Source organism: Nylanderia fulva, unplaced genomic scaffold (assembly GCF_048542155.1).
Source record: "Nylanderia fulva isolate GAGA-0341 unplaced genomic scaffold, ASM4854215v1 Scaffold35, whole genome shotgun sequence".
Classification (NCBI taxonomy): Eukaryota; Metazoa; Arthropoda; class Insecta; order Hymenoptera; family Formicidae; genus Nylanderia; species Nylanderia fulva.
The window spans coordinates 1,820,646-1,838,638 of NW_028190422.1; the positions used below are offsets into that span (position 1 = coordinate 1,820,646).

Below are 17,993 nucleotides of genomic sequence, written 5' to 3' on the forward strand. Positions count from 1 at the left end.
GGTAGAAATATTACGATCGCGAGCGGTGTGTCAAAACTGGAAATCCTTTTCTCGTTGTAAGACATTTTTAAATTCAAATTTTATAACGCGAATTAAATTAAATTGATATTTAAATATTTATCTTCTTACTTTAATTTTAACCGAGGGTTTATTTTAACGCAATTTTGATTCGAATCCTACTTGCAGGAAAATTCCAAGTTAAACATTAAAATGTTATATGAAAAAGCTAACGACTAATGAAACTTTTATTAATAATAAGAGAAAGTCGATTTCTCTCTTCCTCTTTTTTCGATTTTTTTTTTTCAAAATTCACGATATAAAGAAGATGCAAGAACGAGCTAATATAAGGCACTCTATATTGTTATAACGGCATTTCGCTGTAAATTATGTTTGCGAATTCATCGCGGAAGTGGCCTGCGATGTTGTTCTCGAATCCTATGTAGGTCTCTACCTATTGTTAGGCGCTTCTTTTTTCTCGCAGGACGTAATCGCGATTGGTCGAATGACGTACGTCCTCCTGTGTGTGTTTCGCGCTCGCCCCGTTAATACAGCACCGACAACCGTAAAGCCTATCCATCTAGCGCGCGGCCTGACTTTTTCCCCGGCGTGAAAGGAACGTTATTAATTTCTTCGTACGCGCGGCGCATGTTAATGGAAACGCATGTTTCTCGGTAATTAATTCCCGTTCCTCCTCCTCCTCGGGCGGCCGGAACCTATTTGAGGACACGTTCCGCAGCGCGCAAGATCTCTCTCTCTCTCTCTGTCGCGGATCATCGTAGATCAAAACTACCTGGCATCGATCCACGAAGAGGTTCCGCGGCCTCTGTTAGCCTAAAATACAGAACACGGCTCCGACGGACGCTCCGCTCCGTGTAATTCATTCCGCGGAATACCTAGGCTCCATCTATACCGGGTGCGCCAGCGATTTCGCGTGTCTCCTGGATGTACGAAATTCTCGAGAATGATAGTCTAAGCCACACTTGTAACAACAAACGTCACAATACAGAGTTGATATATACTCGGGAATATTATGTTAAGAGATTACTCGACGTACGTCAACCGAAATGACATGTTGGTACCATTAATTGGTTAATTTGTGTATACTGATATGCAAATTATAATTTGTACGTCAGAAATGTCAAAAGCACCTATTTATCTTATATATATATATAAAATTGCGTATTTTTTTTTTTTTCCTCGAAGCGAAATTAATAAATGAGCGAAACTTGAAAAATAGGTATATTTTGTACACGATCTGAAGAATGATAGTTGACCGCAGACGTACATACCTTTATTCTCTCCTACGAAAGTATATTTGAACTTTTAAATTAATTTCATGCGAATCCGGGGTTCGTTCGAAGCTCGCGGGAGGCGAATTTTTTTTCCCCGATTTTTTTTCCGGATGACGCGCGCGCGGTATTTCGCGATTAATTACCTGCCGATCTATCGAGACAGTTCGAAGCAAGCTTCGCCTCGCGATCCTGGGGCTGCGTCTCTTTTCTCATCGCGTATATCCTCTCATCTCCATTCCGTTCTCGCACATTCTCTCTCCCTCTCTCTCTCTCTCTCTCTCACGCGTTATCTCTCTCTCTCCCTCTCACGACTACGAGTCAATCACTGGGTATACACGAAACTCGCGCACATCGCCATGGAACAGGCCGCAGCATACATTAATCACTGATGCTAATGGTATCATAGCCAGCATAGCTGGCTCGTACTCTCTCGTGCTCGCGCGCGCGCGTGCGTTGTTCGTACGAGACATCTACCGTGTATAAAACCTCACGCACACACACAAACGTACGTACATTACACTCGTGTCCGCACACATGCTCGCCGAGCGTCTATCTTGATCCTTGATTCGCTCGCGCACACGCAGCCACGTAGCGCAGCTTGGAGATCCAATGGATGAACAGTTAGAATGCAGTAATACGCGAGGAAATGTATTCCACTTATATGTATATCTCGCTATCGCGAACAAGGCATGGCCGACATCGGGAGCACGTCGAGGAGAGAAAAAAGAACCCGCGAACAATATACATATAGGTGTTTCGTAAGTCGCGCGTAAGAAACTCCTCTCCAGAATATGCATATATATTATTTCCAGTGTCTTCGGTTTTATCTCCCGCGAGTATAATTATGAAACCATTTAACGTCGGCTTTTATTTTACGAGATTTTCATGAATGAATATCTTCGACGATGCAAATAGAGACGAGGAGGAATCTTATTAATTAATTTTAAATGGACCTTATTTTAATGAGATCCCGGCAAGTTGAAAACTTGAGCGTATATTCATAAATGCATTTCATTTGAAATTTTAGAAGTGGAATGACTTAAGTTTAACTCTCCGATACTCTCCTTTAAGATTATCGCGTTTAATCTAGTTTGACCGCTGGACTTTGTCATGCATATGCTATCGCAGACCCGGCGCGTCTCCTTTTATAAGACGACTCTTCTCTCGAGACAAACTCGCGATATTTAACATCGATAGCCCGTATCAAGGGATTCATTTATCTCGCTCTACAAATTAGACTTTATCATCCCAAATATCGTATTACTCGCCACATTTGTAGGTAAGACGAGAATGAAATCAGCGCGCGAGAGGGTTAAGGGTCTGCGCGCGAGGGGGTTGAAAAATGAAAGAAATAAAATCGCGAACGAGATTCGGGGAGGTTGGGAAGGGCAGCTTTCGCTGACAGCGGATTATTAAACGATCGGAACGTAACGAAACGGGGCGAGATCTTCGAGTGCGGATCAACGATTCTCCACATCCCACCCGCGTTCTTTTCCTCGCGCGCGCATATCGGCTCTAATTACATAAAAATGCAGCGTCTGGCGAGCGAACCCGTGCGCGAGCACGAGTCGAACCAGGGTCATCCGGTAAGAACACGACACGTGTAGCCTCTCTCGTCGACGGGAAGGAAATAAAAAAATCGCGGAACGAGAGAAAGGGAGACCGATAGGTCATCGTAGCGGGGTGAACCTGAAGGGAAAGAGACGGGAGAAAGTCAGAAGGGTGCGGAATAACTGGCCCCTCTCTCTCTATCTCTCTCTCGAGGGGTGGAACGTTACTCGCTTCGAAGAGGCGGTAGGTTGAACGAGGCGGTGGTGGTCGCGGAGAAGGAGGCGGACGTGGAAGAAGAGGTGGTGGAGGACGGGGTTCGTCCTATCAATCACGGTATTATTATCGAGTCCGTGATTAGCAAGGCATGCTAACGATATCTCTGGCCGGAGGCAGAGGGCAACGCTAGGCCGTTGTGCTCTTGTGTACGCACGCGTATGCACGTATGCGCATACGTATGCATCGCTCGGTACGAGTGTACACCGGCGTATATATGAGTACGTAAGTGTGCGGTGTACGTCCGCGAGTCTGGATTTCGTGCGTGTATACGTCAGATACGTGGATATGTGCGCGCGGATCGGCATTGTCCGCAATGCAACTGGAGTGGCCGCGATGCGATTCCGGAATAGTACCGGAGTGTACCGTGTGTATCGTGCTGCGATGGTAGCGGTATGGTAGGTAGGTAGGTAGGTAGGTAGGTAGTCCTGGATGGTGGTGGTGATTTCAACGACGACGATATGGAGAAGGTCGACGGGGGCGCGCGCGCGCGCGCGAGCAAAGGGGGTTGGGAGGACGGGGGAGAGAAGGCAAATGGAGAGAACCAGCAAGAGGAGATAGAGTAGGTGGAGGAGGTAGTCGGTGTTGCTAGCTGCTGCCTGCTTGCCTACTGCCGCTGTGCCACCGCTGGCTGTTTCGCCAGCCCAGAGACGACGAGATGGTTGTAGACGTAGGTAGGCTACCTCGGTCTCTCGGTTGTTCCCTCAACGCGTATGCATTGATTCGAGGGACCGACCCTTACCGTTGTTGCATCCGAGGCCAGGCCCAGGAGGGTATTAATGGCCAGCCGAGCAACTTGGACTGTCGATTCATGAAATCGTGGCGCAGGGCTGATTTAATGTGCGAGGTCTGACCCCCGGCCAAGTGTCGGAGAATTGGAACCTAGACCTCGGGATGTCCTCCGGTACTGCCGATACATCCTACATTCAGCTCCCTTGGCCTTCTATGCGTTCCCTCCTTCTCATGTCTTATATAACCTATCGAGATCCCATTGCAGCGATGTTGTGTTAGCGCAAACTATTCGGGTTAACTCCTTCTATCGATGTCCAACGATTGTACAATGCAGTTTTAAATTCTTGGATTTAGAGAAAGAGGCGCGGCCAGCTTTTTATTCCGTCCAACTCAATTCTCAATTTTTCGTTTCCACGTTTTATAGATGAGTAAAAAAAGAGCAGCGAGGCGCGCGCTAATCCGGCTCGGTTAATCCCGACACACAGTCGATGCAATTGTGCCTAAGTAACAATTTCGGATGGCAGGACGTTTCCGAAAGAATCCGCGGCAAAATGGAGGATTGGATCGGGAGCGGGCGATGTAATACTCGTTCGTTCCGGAGGGACGAGTAGAGTCCCTCAGTCCTATCTCTGGCGTGCGGCCGATATTCGGGTTATACGGATCGCTCGCAATGCGATTCGCGGCTAAACGCGTTACGGGGAACGTAATTTAGTCCCGGTCGCATACCCCGTATCGCGCGCTCTCTCTCTCTCTCTCTCTCTCCCGCTTCGCTCTCTCGCGTCTGTTTCTCTCCCGCGTCCATCCGTCCATCCGTTTGTCTCTGTATACGTGTGTGCGCGCGTATACGTGCACGCGTGCCTCTCGCCGTCCCGCGGATACTACTCGCGTCAGATCGTACATTTCTCTCTTCATCTCTCGTCCTACCGAATCTCCGCGTTCATCCCTCTACCCTCGCCGTCCTCTTCCGTCCTCTTTCCGCGCGCGATAGACGCCTCTCCCTCTCTTCCTCCATCTTTCGTCATTCTGTTGTGCGTGTGTGCGTGCGTGCGTGTCTGTTTCCCTGTTTCTCTCCATCTCCTCCCGCTCGTAACGTACGGTCACCGACGGATTCGCGCGCGCGAGGGATGAAGCGAGAGAGAGCGGCGGTCGGATACGTAGGGGTGGATTGCACGGGCGGCGAGTAATGATATTTCGCGCCCATTATGAAATATTCGAAATGATTTGCCGGGATTGTGCATTTTGATTTGACGTTCATCTGCGTAACCTAGAGCTGCTCGTGCGCGCGCGACCGCGTATACATGCGCGCGTTTTGTGCATGCGACATGGGGGATGACGATCGCGGCATGTGTCCAATCGGCCGACGTGATCGTTCGTGCGCGTCGACACTTTCTCGTTGCGACGAGATTTTTCGCCGGGAAGAACAATTCGCGTGTGACACCTATATACACCGCTCCAACTTCGATATCAAAATGCGATTTTCTTCTCGCGATCATTTTTTTTTTTTTTTAAGCTCGGTGCTTTATATATATTAAAAAATTGGATTTTAAATTGATTATAGATTATATACGGATGATAGAGATTATTGCTTGGAATAAAGTAAAATCTTGCAAGCTTGTTGTTTCAAAAGTTATTAAAACAACTGCAATAATAATTTTATTATTCGATTAATTCGTATGGTCAAGCAGAAATGCATCTGTCTCTATTAAAATGAGGCATTCTGTATGCATTTTCACATACATACAAAAAATATATGACTTGTTCGATATTTATTCTTCGAAATTTCGAATACAAGCTTTCGACACTTTTAATTTTCATCCTGTTTTTCTTCCTTAATTACATTAATTCTATTAATTATATTAGAGAAATACACACAGAGAGCAAACACGAGCATTGCGACCCACTATCTGACATTATACTGCGTATTAATGATATATTTAATAGCTAATGATAACGCTATGTATATTTAATAATGTAATAAACATCGCGTATATATACAATCGCGATATGATTATATTGTAACACCCAAGTCGTAACCATAATTTAAACCGTAATTCCGACCGGAAGCGCCGCTCGCTTATGGTCGCCCTCGGAAGCGTTGAACCCTCGAATCCATCTCTCGATTCTCAATTGAAGTATTAAAATTTTGTCACCTTTCTTGTTATAAGGAAAAATATATTTCAATATTTTTGTGTCATATAGAAACGCAGTTCAAAAAAAAACTTTTATTCACTGTTGAACTATTTTCGAACACTGATTATCGTGGAGCTTTATGAATTTTTTCATACAAGTTTTTTCAAGTATAAGGTAATTACGTATTAAATGATTAAGGTGTCACGGAATTTATCCTCATTTTGTTTGTCGATTCGATTGTTTTACTGCGCGTTATCAATCCGAATTATATTCAGATCATTGAAAAGTTAAACGATAAAGCATCGAACGAAATATATTTTACGTACTATGACATACATTAAATTATATGAGCATTTTAAAATAATCGATCGCGCAGGCTGATAATTACGATAATGATACGGAACGATCGCATGATATTACACATGATAATGCGTAAATATTTCGGTAAGGAATTACCAATAACAAAATATTCAGCCTTGTCGTCTAGCGTGCTATTATTAATATGCTGCGACTCTGTTTATCAATCGCACGCCGATACTCGAACAGGAAAATAGTCGACCTTTCGATGATTTAAATATTACATATGTAATTCGGGTCGAAACCGCGCGATAAAACGATCGAATCACAGGATTGAATAAATAGAATGAGGACAAACTTTGTAACGCATTAATCGTCTAATAAATAATTAATTTCTATATATACTTAAATATGCATAATTTAATATTCCGCGTATATACAGGGTATTTCGTGGACAGATGGAATGAATTAAAGTAGGAAAGTCCGTTTTGCGATCTTCGCAGTAATTAATGAGAAATTAATGAAAAAAGATCGGCCAATCTGCATAAATATAAGCGTAGTACGAGAAGAGACATTCCATTGTTATACGATTGCTAGGCGAATATATAATTAAACTTGATTATTAATCTTAACTCTTTATCGTCTAGTAACCGCGTAACATTGAGCTATCTTTTTTAATTAATTTCTCATTAATTGTTGCAAAGATCGCAAAACGTACAGGACTTTCCCTTATTCGATTTAATCCGCACACGATGGGTAGGAGAATTATTAGCAAACACCTTGTATATGCTCTTCTGCCTGTTATAACAAAGCAGTGGATGTCACAACGTAACGTCCAAATGCCTTATATTTAGATACTTAAAGTACTGACAGCACAGAAAATACACGAAGCAATGATGTACGACCGTGAAATCATACTTTCCAAATGAGCTTCTTATTACGAATTTCTCCGTCGTCTTTATTTGCCGCAGAATACACGCCAATGGCTCAGCAAATTCATGCTATTTGTCGGAGAAATTCTCTCCGTTCCATTTTCTGCGGTTTAACATGTAAACCACTGCACTTTGTTTACTTTCCAAGAGAGAACATGTCAGTCTCGTCTTCCTGTCCTATCAGTAATAACTAAGGATAAAAGCGAAAATAAGGAAGGATATTATTCAATTATCATTAATCAATGTCACATTTTATCAAGTAGTACAATTAAATAATTCTAAGCGCGTCTTGTTTGATTATAGTTTTCGATTAAATTTATATTTGTCATATGATTTTAATCGTTTCCGTGTAACTTGATTAAATAAAAAAAAATAAATAAAAAAGAATTTTCCACCATTTAATGTTTGATACACGAAATAAAAAAAAAACTATAATTAGCTGACAGTTATAAAACGTACAGCCAAATGATTATAATATATGGACGGATATTCGACCCATTGGTTAAAAGAAATGCAAATCTATCGAAATTGAAGTATAAACGCGTGTACAGTGACTAACTCTGCCTATAACTACACCTGGACATTGGCGAAAGGTTTAAAACGATCCACCTCTCATTCAGTGCACGTAATCGTTGACATCAATCGGAGAATGAAGAGGAATAAGATACGCGCTTGGATGACTAATTTTCGGTTTCAGTTTGTCAGAATTTGAAGCTGACGAGGGGACACGAAGCGTCGATGAACGCTGTGAAAGGGGGAGGGCGGGAGGGATGGTTGGTTTAAATTCTCTTCCGTCACCGCAAACATGCATATAACGCAGCCAGACGGTGCGTGTAAACGTGTAAACGCCGGACGGTGCCAACCGCTAAATACAAAAATCTCCAACCACCTGTGAAGCCGCCCGGCGCCGCCGATGCATACGTGTGCATGTGTGTGTGTGTGTGTGTGTGTGTGTGTGCACTTCCGATGTGCGCACGTGTACGCGTACGCGCGCGTGTACGTTTCCAAGTTAATTACAGCATAATTGCGGTCGACATTTTGTTGTTTGTCGCAGTCGTCGACCGCCGCTCCGCTGCCGAAAGCGGATCGCTTTCAACCCTTTTCGCGCCGCGCGCGAATTCTTGCGATATCTCGCGCGCGCTTTTCCTCGCCAGCTCGAGCCTCGTCGCCGCCGCGCCGGTTATTTCTGCGGCTCGAGGTCGCGTTTCGCGAACATCTGTCTCGGTCGGTTTATCCGGAAACTTGCAACTATATCATCTATTTGCCGAAGCTGTCAAATTTGCGTCAAATCAAACCAAATCGGAATCATTTTTTCAAGATTTTTTTTTTACATTCTAAATTCATCGATGTGAGTTTTTCTCATGGGCTCCGTTTGCGACCCAGTGAACAAGTGATTTTTCCTCAGGTATCTCCATTTCTTTAATAACAAACTATATAAAAAAATAATTTTTATCGAAATATTATGATTGGGACTTCAAGTCGAAGGTTGCAAGAAGCTCCATGAATTTCTTCAGATTTTTTAAAGCGTTTTTACCGATCCCAATAACGCAAAGACGCAAACGACCCATGAGTCGGGATCAAAGGTGCCGAAAAGAACCGTCGGGACTAAGGGTTAATCAACGCTGTGAAATATATATTTTTATCAGCTCGCGCTCTTTTCCAAAGTCGCACACCTTTAAAGAGTTTATTCGAAAAAGAGGGCATTCGTCTCGGGGAAATAATACTTCTTGTGTATCGAGCATAGGACGCAACTTTGAACCGAGACAAAAACACCGCGAAACGCGAATCGCGGAAAGGAGCAATGCGCGGCGAACGCTAGATGGATGGATGGAAAAGACAGAGGGACGGAAGCGCGCGCGCGGAGATGTGGACGAGGCACAAAAGCGCGAGATATTCAACCCTATCGGTGCATATATATACATATATAGCCATGGCGGGGGCGGCTCTCCCAACCCCCATAAATTGATGCCAATGTACCTACGCGGCCCCGGCGCGTTATACGTCTGAATATTACGCACACTCGGCCTCCGCCCCCCCGTTCCTCCCTCCTCGACCGGGGGGAGGGGGAGGGGGGCACAGCAGCAAGGGGGCAACACGAAGGGTAGCAGCAGGGTGGAAGGAGGGTGGAGAAGGGAGGCGGCGGCGTACCTACACGAGCCGCACCACCACGCCTCGGTTATGCCGTATAGAACACAATTAAGTAAATGAGCACGGGTTGCGCTCGCTATAGATACCCTCTATTATGTGTATTGATCTCTAGCGCGGACTCCAGTTACACGTAATACGTGTTTTGTCGTTTGTGCGTTCGTACGTGGCGGCCGAGCGTATGCATGCGAGCGCGTGCAAGTGCACGGAATAGATATGGCGACGAGGGAGAGGGGTCTGAGAGAGAGGATGAAGGGATAGAGAGAATGAGAAAGGGAGGAAGAGAGAGAGAGAGAGAGAGAGAGAGAGAGATAGGGACAGGTGCCCGGATGCGAGAGCTTTGCCCCGGTGATATTCCCGAGTCGAATCCTCGCTAATGAAAAGTCTACGAAGTAGGACGAGCCGCGAAACGAAGGTCCACGGCTCCATCGATTTAATGATTATCATCATTTAGTAGGAAAAAGCTGGACGAGCCGGTGGAATTTTTTAAAGCGCGCGGCCAGAGTCGATAGGGATTCGGCATCATAAGGCAATACGGACATCTGGAACGAATAAAGGGTGGATTACGCATTTGGGAAATGTTCGCTCGAAAACTAAGAATAGTCAAACATCCGTTTGTAAAAAAATGAACGATGAAGATGTCATTATACGTCTAACAATATAAGTAATTTGTGCTATATTATTATATCAATAATTGCACACTGCGGCTACTGACACTTTTTTCTATATGAACAAAAGATAAAAATTCCTTTCAGTCAAATAGAGTTCCATTCGAATGATAATTGGCTCCTTCGAATCATCCCGTTCACAATTGTCGGTAATGTATTATCCAAGCTAATTAGCTAATTGGGATATATTCTCATTTGTTAGCGCGTGATTTTTATGCATCGCGTATCGCCGCGGTATGAGTGACACTTCCTTTATCGTCCAAGGCCTGTCATTCGATGCTCCTGAGAAGATATCTTTCGCGTGCGTTAACCCTAAGTCAAGTGCCGCAGTCAAGTGCATTTGAAAAACATACGCGTCTCTTCAGCACGTAAAGTAAATACGCCTCATTGTGTACACGGTAAAAAAGTTATAACCAGTGCTGAAATAAAGTTATGCTAAAAAAAAAAAAAAGAAAAAAAAATAAATAAAATGTGGGTGCACATTTATATTACACTCTCGCGCATACACGCACCTACCTATATCTACCGTGTTCGCGACTCGTTACAATTAAAAACTCTCGGACACTTTTCGTACGAAACGAAATTCACGCGAATTGGCAGTAGTTTCACGCTATACATTCCCGGGGTTTAACAACGGGGGCATTATTTCCCGGCCATGCGCGTTGCAATCTTCGCTCCAAGTTCCTCATGATATTTAATCAGGCGGACGCCGCAGCGCGCGATCTTTCCGCGTTTTGCCGCTCTCTTTCTCTCCCTCTCACACACACACTTTTTGTTTCCCTTTCTCTTTTTTCTCTTCTCTTTTCGAGGGAAGAGCTTTTTCCTGAGCGGTCGCTCCGCAAAAATTTTCCCCCGAGCGCGAATAATAAATTCCGTTTTACGAGGCGCTCTTAATTCAAGTGGAAATCGTTGTAGTTACGTGTTATCGCCGTCTTTGTCCTCCTTCTTCTGCGACCGCGCCGCGACTCATTCCCTCGTTCTTTCTTCAACTATAGCAAGTAGGTTGCTACGACTTATGTGTATTTACTGCGGCCCGCCAGCAGGAAACGGAAAGATAGTTATCTGATGGCGAGAGGGTCGGTGAGATAGAGAAAAAACAAACGGAGAACAACGAAAGAAAGAGAGAGCGAAAGGGACGATGCAGAGAGGTGGCCAGGTAGACGCCATAGTTATTTATTTTCCCGCGGCTGATTATAATATTACGCAAGCCGGCGGTATATACGCTCGCGTAATGCGGATGCAAATGCGACAGACGAGTTATACCGAGTCGACTCGGCGAAATCTTCGGCCCGGAGCCGTATTTTATTCATACGGCCGCGCGCGCGATGCAACTAGCTCCGTGCACTGTCTGCTCCGCGTTTATGGATATTTGTATATCATGCGTACGTGTGCACGCGCATTATTCAATAGATGGTGCGTGTCGTTGTCTAACATTTGCAAAAGAAATGTATCCGATTTGCGACTAATGCTCGCGATGCAACTTTGATGAAAATGTCAAACTGCATGTATTCAATGACGTTGCGCATCGCGTGCACGCACGCGGAAAAAAGTATTGTCGCGTCAAATTTTCGACTAGAATTTAACGGGAAATTAATTTCTTTCGCATGGATATTTTCGATCTTATATAGGAAGCGAATCGGTATGTTTGCTGTTATCTAAATAAAATTATCTAGATGAAATTTTGGTGTCATCTCATCTTTATATATAGACAATAAAAATGTGTATTATCTATGTTTATATCTTATTAGATGAAAAAAGTGTTATCTGTAAATTATCTAGAATAACGTTCGCATAATAAAAATTTATAAGTAAAAGTATGAATATATTTTTATATCTCTTTTACAACTTACATTTTTTTTTATTGTTCATATAAGCGGTCTGAAAAATAATATTATCCAGATGAATCACCATATATAATCTTTATCCAGACGTATTTAAAACAAAATCATCTTCTTTAAACATTTTCATCTCGTCAATTTATCCAGCAAATTTTGAAATGATCTGAATCTCTTTTACAACTTACATTTTTTTTTTATTGTTCACATAAGCGGTCTGAAAAATAATATTATCCAGATGAATCATCATATATAATTTCATCTTTATCCAGACGTATTTAAAACAAAATCATCTTCTTTAAACATTTTCATCTCGTCAATTTATCCAGCAAATTTTGAAATGATCCGAGCGCAACATTGCGGAATAAGGGAATTAATATAGAAAGTGATCTCTAATCCGACGAATAATTGCATTATTCTTACTTGCATTACTTACGACTGCAATCGTCGTGCACCGCTTATTCCCGCCGCATTCCGAGCGCACGGATGCACGTATGTGCATACATATACGCACGCAACGTACGCACTGCCGTGCGCAAGATGCGTTTATGTAACGCGTGCAGCAAAGACACGTAAACGCGACACGGACGAGGGAGCCCCTCCGCGCTGTGTGTTTCGCATAACGACATATTATTTATATAAGCGACGTTGTCTCGACAAATCGTTCTACTCTCGCAAATTACTCGGAATATAGACGGGCGTAAGTAATAGCTATCCAGCGCGCAGGAACGCAACTCGCGGCGAAATTTCGCATGGTATTTTCAGCAAATTCATGCAGATTTCAATGTAACTCGGTATCCGCTAAATTAGAGAGAGAGAGAGAGAGAGGCCCGACAACAATAAATAGCAAAACGTGTATTTGCTTGCGGACAGATTTAAATAAATAAGCAAACGTAAGAAGAGTGAAAGCTTGAAATATATGTATGAAGAATTCAAATAATATGTATATACCGAAAAGTATGGGAGAGAAAATTAACGCTGCCGCATTATTTAATTTCACGCAAAATATTAATGATGTATTATACCATATCTTTCTCAAAGAATTCTCATGACTATCTCTCGGCGGACAATTCGTCGTTTGCATCACTAGCCATCTCTGCCATTTTAGTAAAATATCTCGAGTGTCGGAAATAAAATTTGTCCGAAACACACGGGGCTTGCCGTGTAATATGCGAGGGAAGGGGAGGATGTAAAAATATTCCGATTATATTGCTAAACTCTTTAAAGCACACAGGTAAAAAAAGCCGGCGGAGCGGAAGAGAGACGGATAGGTAGATAGATAGATAGATAGATAGATAGAACGGACGGCGGTTTATTATGTTCCGGGTGGGAACCCACGAGAACAATATACTCGGGATATACACACGTAAGTGGTGTAAAATGACGGGCCAGAAAATTCGAAAATAACAGTGAAATGCAAATCTAGAAAGACACCGAATCCAATTTAGCGACGATGCAATTAAGACGGGAGAAACAAATGGGCGCAAGTAACGATCGCGTATAAAAAATTAAGTGGTAAATTTTATTATAGAAAAGAGAAGGACATATATGGACGGATATAGAAAGAGAGAGAGAAAAAAAGTTTATTTAGCAAGAACGAGAAAGGAGGATCGAAAGAGCGGATGGCGAGCTCGCGTTTTAAGCGTCGTCGATCAATTAAATCCTTAATAAAAGGACTTCGTAACCAGATTTCGCTTACGAGATAATAATGCGCATTACGGCAGCTCTCTCGGATGCGTGAGACGACTCGCACGCACGTGTATGCACGTATGCATCTACCTATCTATGCACGCACGCATTCACGCACTCATATATACACGCACGTACACAGAATGCTCCGTTCGCCTTCCATCGCGTACACACATATACATATAAATATACATATATATATATATATATATATATATATATGTATACCGGGGTATCCTGGCCGGAAGCGCGCGCGGCCTCGCGCCGGCGTAACGTTATTTTCTAATTTCCCATTCATGGGCTACCGTTTAGTTTCGATTTGCCGCTTCGTTACGACGCCCGGAGATTTACACGGTCAGATAGGATTGTTGCACGCCGTCACTTTCCTCTCCCTCCCTCCCTCTCCTCGTTTTATATAACCATCTTTCGTCACCGCAAACGCGATCTCCCTCCGGATATCTCGCTTCGCGATAATCTTTTCTTTCTGCTTCTTTTTTTTTCTCCCCGCGTTTCTTTTCTTTTCTTCTTTTTTTTTTTTTCTTCCCCCGGTTCGTCCGCCGGTCTTTCCTGGAAGATAATGCTCGGCCGCGCACTTTGCATTTCAAATGCGAGAGAGCCGGACGGAGCGGAGGATCGATCGCGAATCGCGAGCGCATATATACCGACTAACAACGCTAAAAGGGAATAATTTCGACGGCGATGCCGGGCGATTAGGCTAGTAGATGCAACGCGTGTTGCAGCGCGGGAAGATTGCAACCTCGTGTATGTTGCAACGCGCGCGCGCGCGCGCGAATCCGAAGACGGAGCCGTAATCTTACAGTTAATTAATTTTGCTAATGAGGGACCGAGAGACCTTTTTATCTTTTTGCGCGTTTCCTGAATATGGAACAAAAAGAAAATATATATCTCCTCCTCTCTCGTGAAAATAAAAATGATTATCGCGATAAATTTATTCTCTAACGAAACTCGCTCTTTCCTTGAATTATATTTAATTTTTATAACATCGGCGGCCGACTTTTCGAGAATTTCCTAGATCCAGCCCTGGTATAATTTAAAAGCGCGCTTGCTAATTTAAAATAACGAGCCGCGGAAATCTGCGCGTCGTCGTCTACGACTCGGCGACGCAACGTTCGCATTTTTTTCTTACGCGAGGACGAAACCTCCTCCGCGTGTCCTTCGAAGTGGACCGAAGTATGTCGCCATCTGCTGAAGGTAAACGATTTTTATTGGTGCTCGATAAGGGAAACGAGAGAGAAATTTTATCGCGTCTCCGGCGACCATGAAACGGACGGAAGGAAAAGAAAGACCTAGGGGGGTTTTATACAGGGTGCGCTTGAAAAGAGAAAAAATTTTTTATTACAAATGAATCGATTACATTTGTGTAAAAAACTACGTGACTGACGGAAAGCTGGTTTTCAGACAAAACAGAAAAGACTGTCGAGAGACCCTTGTTAGCTCCGTGGCATTTTTACAAGGCAACCATGAATAGCTGTACCTTTGTATGAAATGTGCTATTTTTTATTATTACAGTTTATTTCCTCTCTTATTATCTTTTCTAACTCTTTTCCGATTAATATTATTTTATCTAATATTTAAATGTATTAGCTCGGTTTAATATAGTTATACATCGAATCATTTCAATCGGAACTTTTTTTTATTAAATTAGAATTGTGCGCGGACGATAAACATAAATGAAAAATTATATTCTTACAGTTAATTTTCGGTGAATTTTGATCCGCGAGAAAGAGATTTAATGTCTCATTAATTTTCAAGATACTCAACATTATTAGAAATCGAGAAACTTCGCCTGGAGATTTTTTCGCCAAGGAAAAATTCTTTGCAAGTAATATTATCGAGTCTCACCTTTTCAGAAGCGCACCCTGTATACATTTGTCGAGAACGGGAGGAGGCAAAGAATGAAGACTAGAGAAAAGCGAACGGGGGAGGGTGAGAGAGCAAGGTAGGGAAAAATGGAGAAAAAGGTCGAGAGCGTGGTACGCCGTGCCCAACGAGTAATAAGTTAGTAATAATATTTTCACAATATCTCTCCTGGATTGGATGTTATTTCATTATATTTTATTGCCTCTTACTATTACTCTTGCCGGTGCGGAAACCTCCCTCTGCCTCCCTTCTTCCACCCACTCGCCACCCAGTCAACCCCCTTTTGTCTCCCTTCGACTACCGCCGGCGTCCCGCGCTCCGTTTTATTATCTCGAGCCTCTCTCCGCACTGAGGGAATTCACTCGCGGAACTCATTATTGAGGGGTTTATTCTGCTGTAACCGTTGCTCGCCACTCGCCCGTACCCCTTTTTCCTTTCTCTCCTTTCTTTCTTCCTCTTCGGCCAGACACGTCAAACACATTGCTCGCGAACGCGAGCTGTCAACGGTTAGGTTGCGCGACTCCAAATCCCTTATACTAGATTTCGAAAAGTCAAATGTATGTGTGGGAGCGGAAGACACGTGTCGCGATAGGTAAGATCACCCTTTACGCGAATGGAAAAAGTCAGTCGGCCGATAAATCATTCTCTTGCTTTGCCGTTCGTGCCAACCTTCACCACCGCAGTTACGTATTTCTGCGGATTAGCGTGTCCGAAGGAGCGTGAAGGGTTGCTTGTATTCGCGCGCGCAGATGGGAGCCTTTGATCTTTAATCTTTTAGCTGTATAAACATATATGTATATGCGTCTAATTGAAAATTTTATAAGAAAGCAAATCGAATTTTATGAATAAATATATCGAGACTCGATATTGTCATCTTTTGTCGATCAAAGATAGATTCTCGATTAAAATTGGTTATTATAATATATAGAATATATACAATTATTTATTCTTTTGTTGGAAAAAATTGGTCCAGCAGTCTGGAATGATTATACCATGATACAAATTACAAATATATAAACATATATGTATATGCGTCTGATTGAAAATTTTATAAGAAAGCAAATCGAATTTTATGAATAAATATATCGAGACTCGATATTGTCATCTTTTGTCGATCAAAAATCGATTAAAAGTGGTTATTCTAATATATAGAATATGTACAATTATTTATTCTTTTGTTGGAAAAAAATTGGTCCACCAGTCTGGAATGATTATACCGTGATACAAATTACAAATATATAAACATATATATATATGCGTCTGATTGAAAATTTTATAAGAAAGCAAATCGAATTTTATGAATAAATATATCGAGACTCGATATTGTCATCTTTTGTCGATCAAAGATAGATTCTCGATTAAAATTGGTTATTATAATATATAGAATATATACAATTATTTATTCTTTTGTTGGAAAAAAATTGGTCCAGCAGTCTGGAATGATTATACCATGATACAAATTACAAATATATAAACATATATGTATATGCATCTGATTGAAAATTTTATAAGAAAGCAAATCGAATTTTATGAATAAATATATCGAGACTCGATATTGTCATCTTTTGTCGATCAAAGATCGATTAAAATTGGTTATTCTAATATATAGAATATGTACAATTATTTATTCTTTTGTTGGAAAAAAATTGGTCCACCAGTCTGGAATGATTATACCGTGATACAAATTACAAATATATAAACATATATATATATGCGTCTGATTGAAAATTTTATAAGAAAGCAAATCGAATTTTATGAATAAATATATCGAGACTCGATATTGTCATCTTTTGTCGATCAAAGATAGATCCTCGATTAAAATTGGTTATTCTAATATACAGAATATATACAATTATTTATTCTTTTGTTGGAAAAAGATTGGTCCACCAGTCTGGAATAATTATACTGTATACAAATTACAAATGCAACAATATTGTACATAATTAGCAATTCATATTGTAATCTTAGAAAACACGATGATTAAAATTTCCGAGATTATTAATTAATCCGTTCGACTTTCGAGGTAATCTCTGGCGGAGCCGTCTCCCGTCGCTCACTTTTCTCAATCGCGTCCTTTTTTCTCTGTTTCATGACAGGCCGGAGGATCGCGGGGAGGCGTCAACGCGCAGACGGACTTCGACGAGAGCAATGCACCCCGCATGGAAAAAGCGCAGCCTCTACTGCGAGCGGTATCGACAGCGTACGAAGACATGTAACGTACAGGTGAGTTGTACCACTCGGGCATTACACGGCCGGGCGCACGTTGCAATTTCATGCGGAAAGTTTCGCCTTGATTCCACCTACGTAACGAGCGACCGCTCGGCGTACCCCCTCATCGTCGGCTTCGATTTTCTCCTCCGCTTAAGGAAGCTCCGTTTTGAAAGCGAGAAACGACTCGCGTTACACGGACGAACAATGCAGGCGGAGGAAGCGGAAAAAAAAAGAGCGCGCTCGATATATTATACGGGGTGTCTGGATACATTCTTTCCTGTCAAGCGACTGGTATTCTGACTTTGGAGACGGAATTTCATTTTTTCACGAAAAATTCAAAGCTTGGTCATTTTTTTA

At 42.5% G+C, this 17,993-nt stretch overlaps 1 protein-coding gene across 3 annotated transcripts in view; it reads left to right on the forward strand.

The window, feature by feature from the left end:
- LOC114934935 (protein bric-a-brac 1) overlaps nt 1-17,993 on the forward strand; it is a 379,696-nt gene that overhangs the window by 48,313 nt on the left and 313,390 nt on the right. For all 3 annotated transcript variants that reach the window (XM_085485241.1, XM_085485239.1, XM_085485240.1), the window contains exon 3: nt 17,522-17,648. The gene's annotated coding sequence lies outside the window, so the exon portion shown is untranslated. The remainder of the gene's footprint in view (nt 1-17,521; nt 17,649-17,993) is intronic.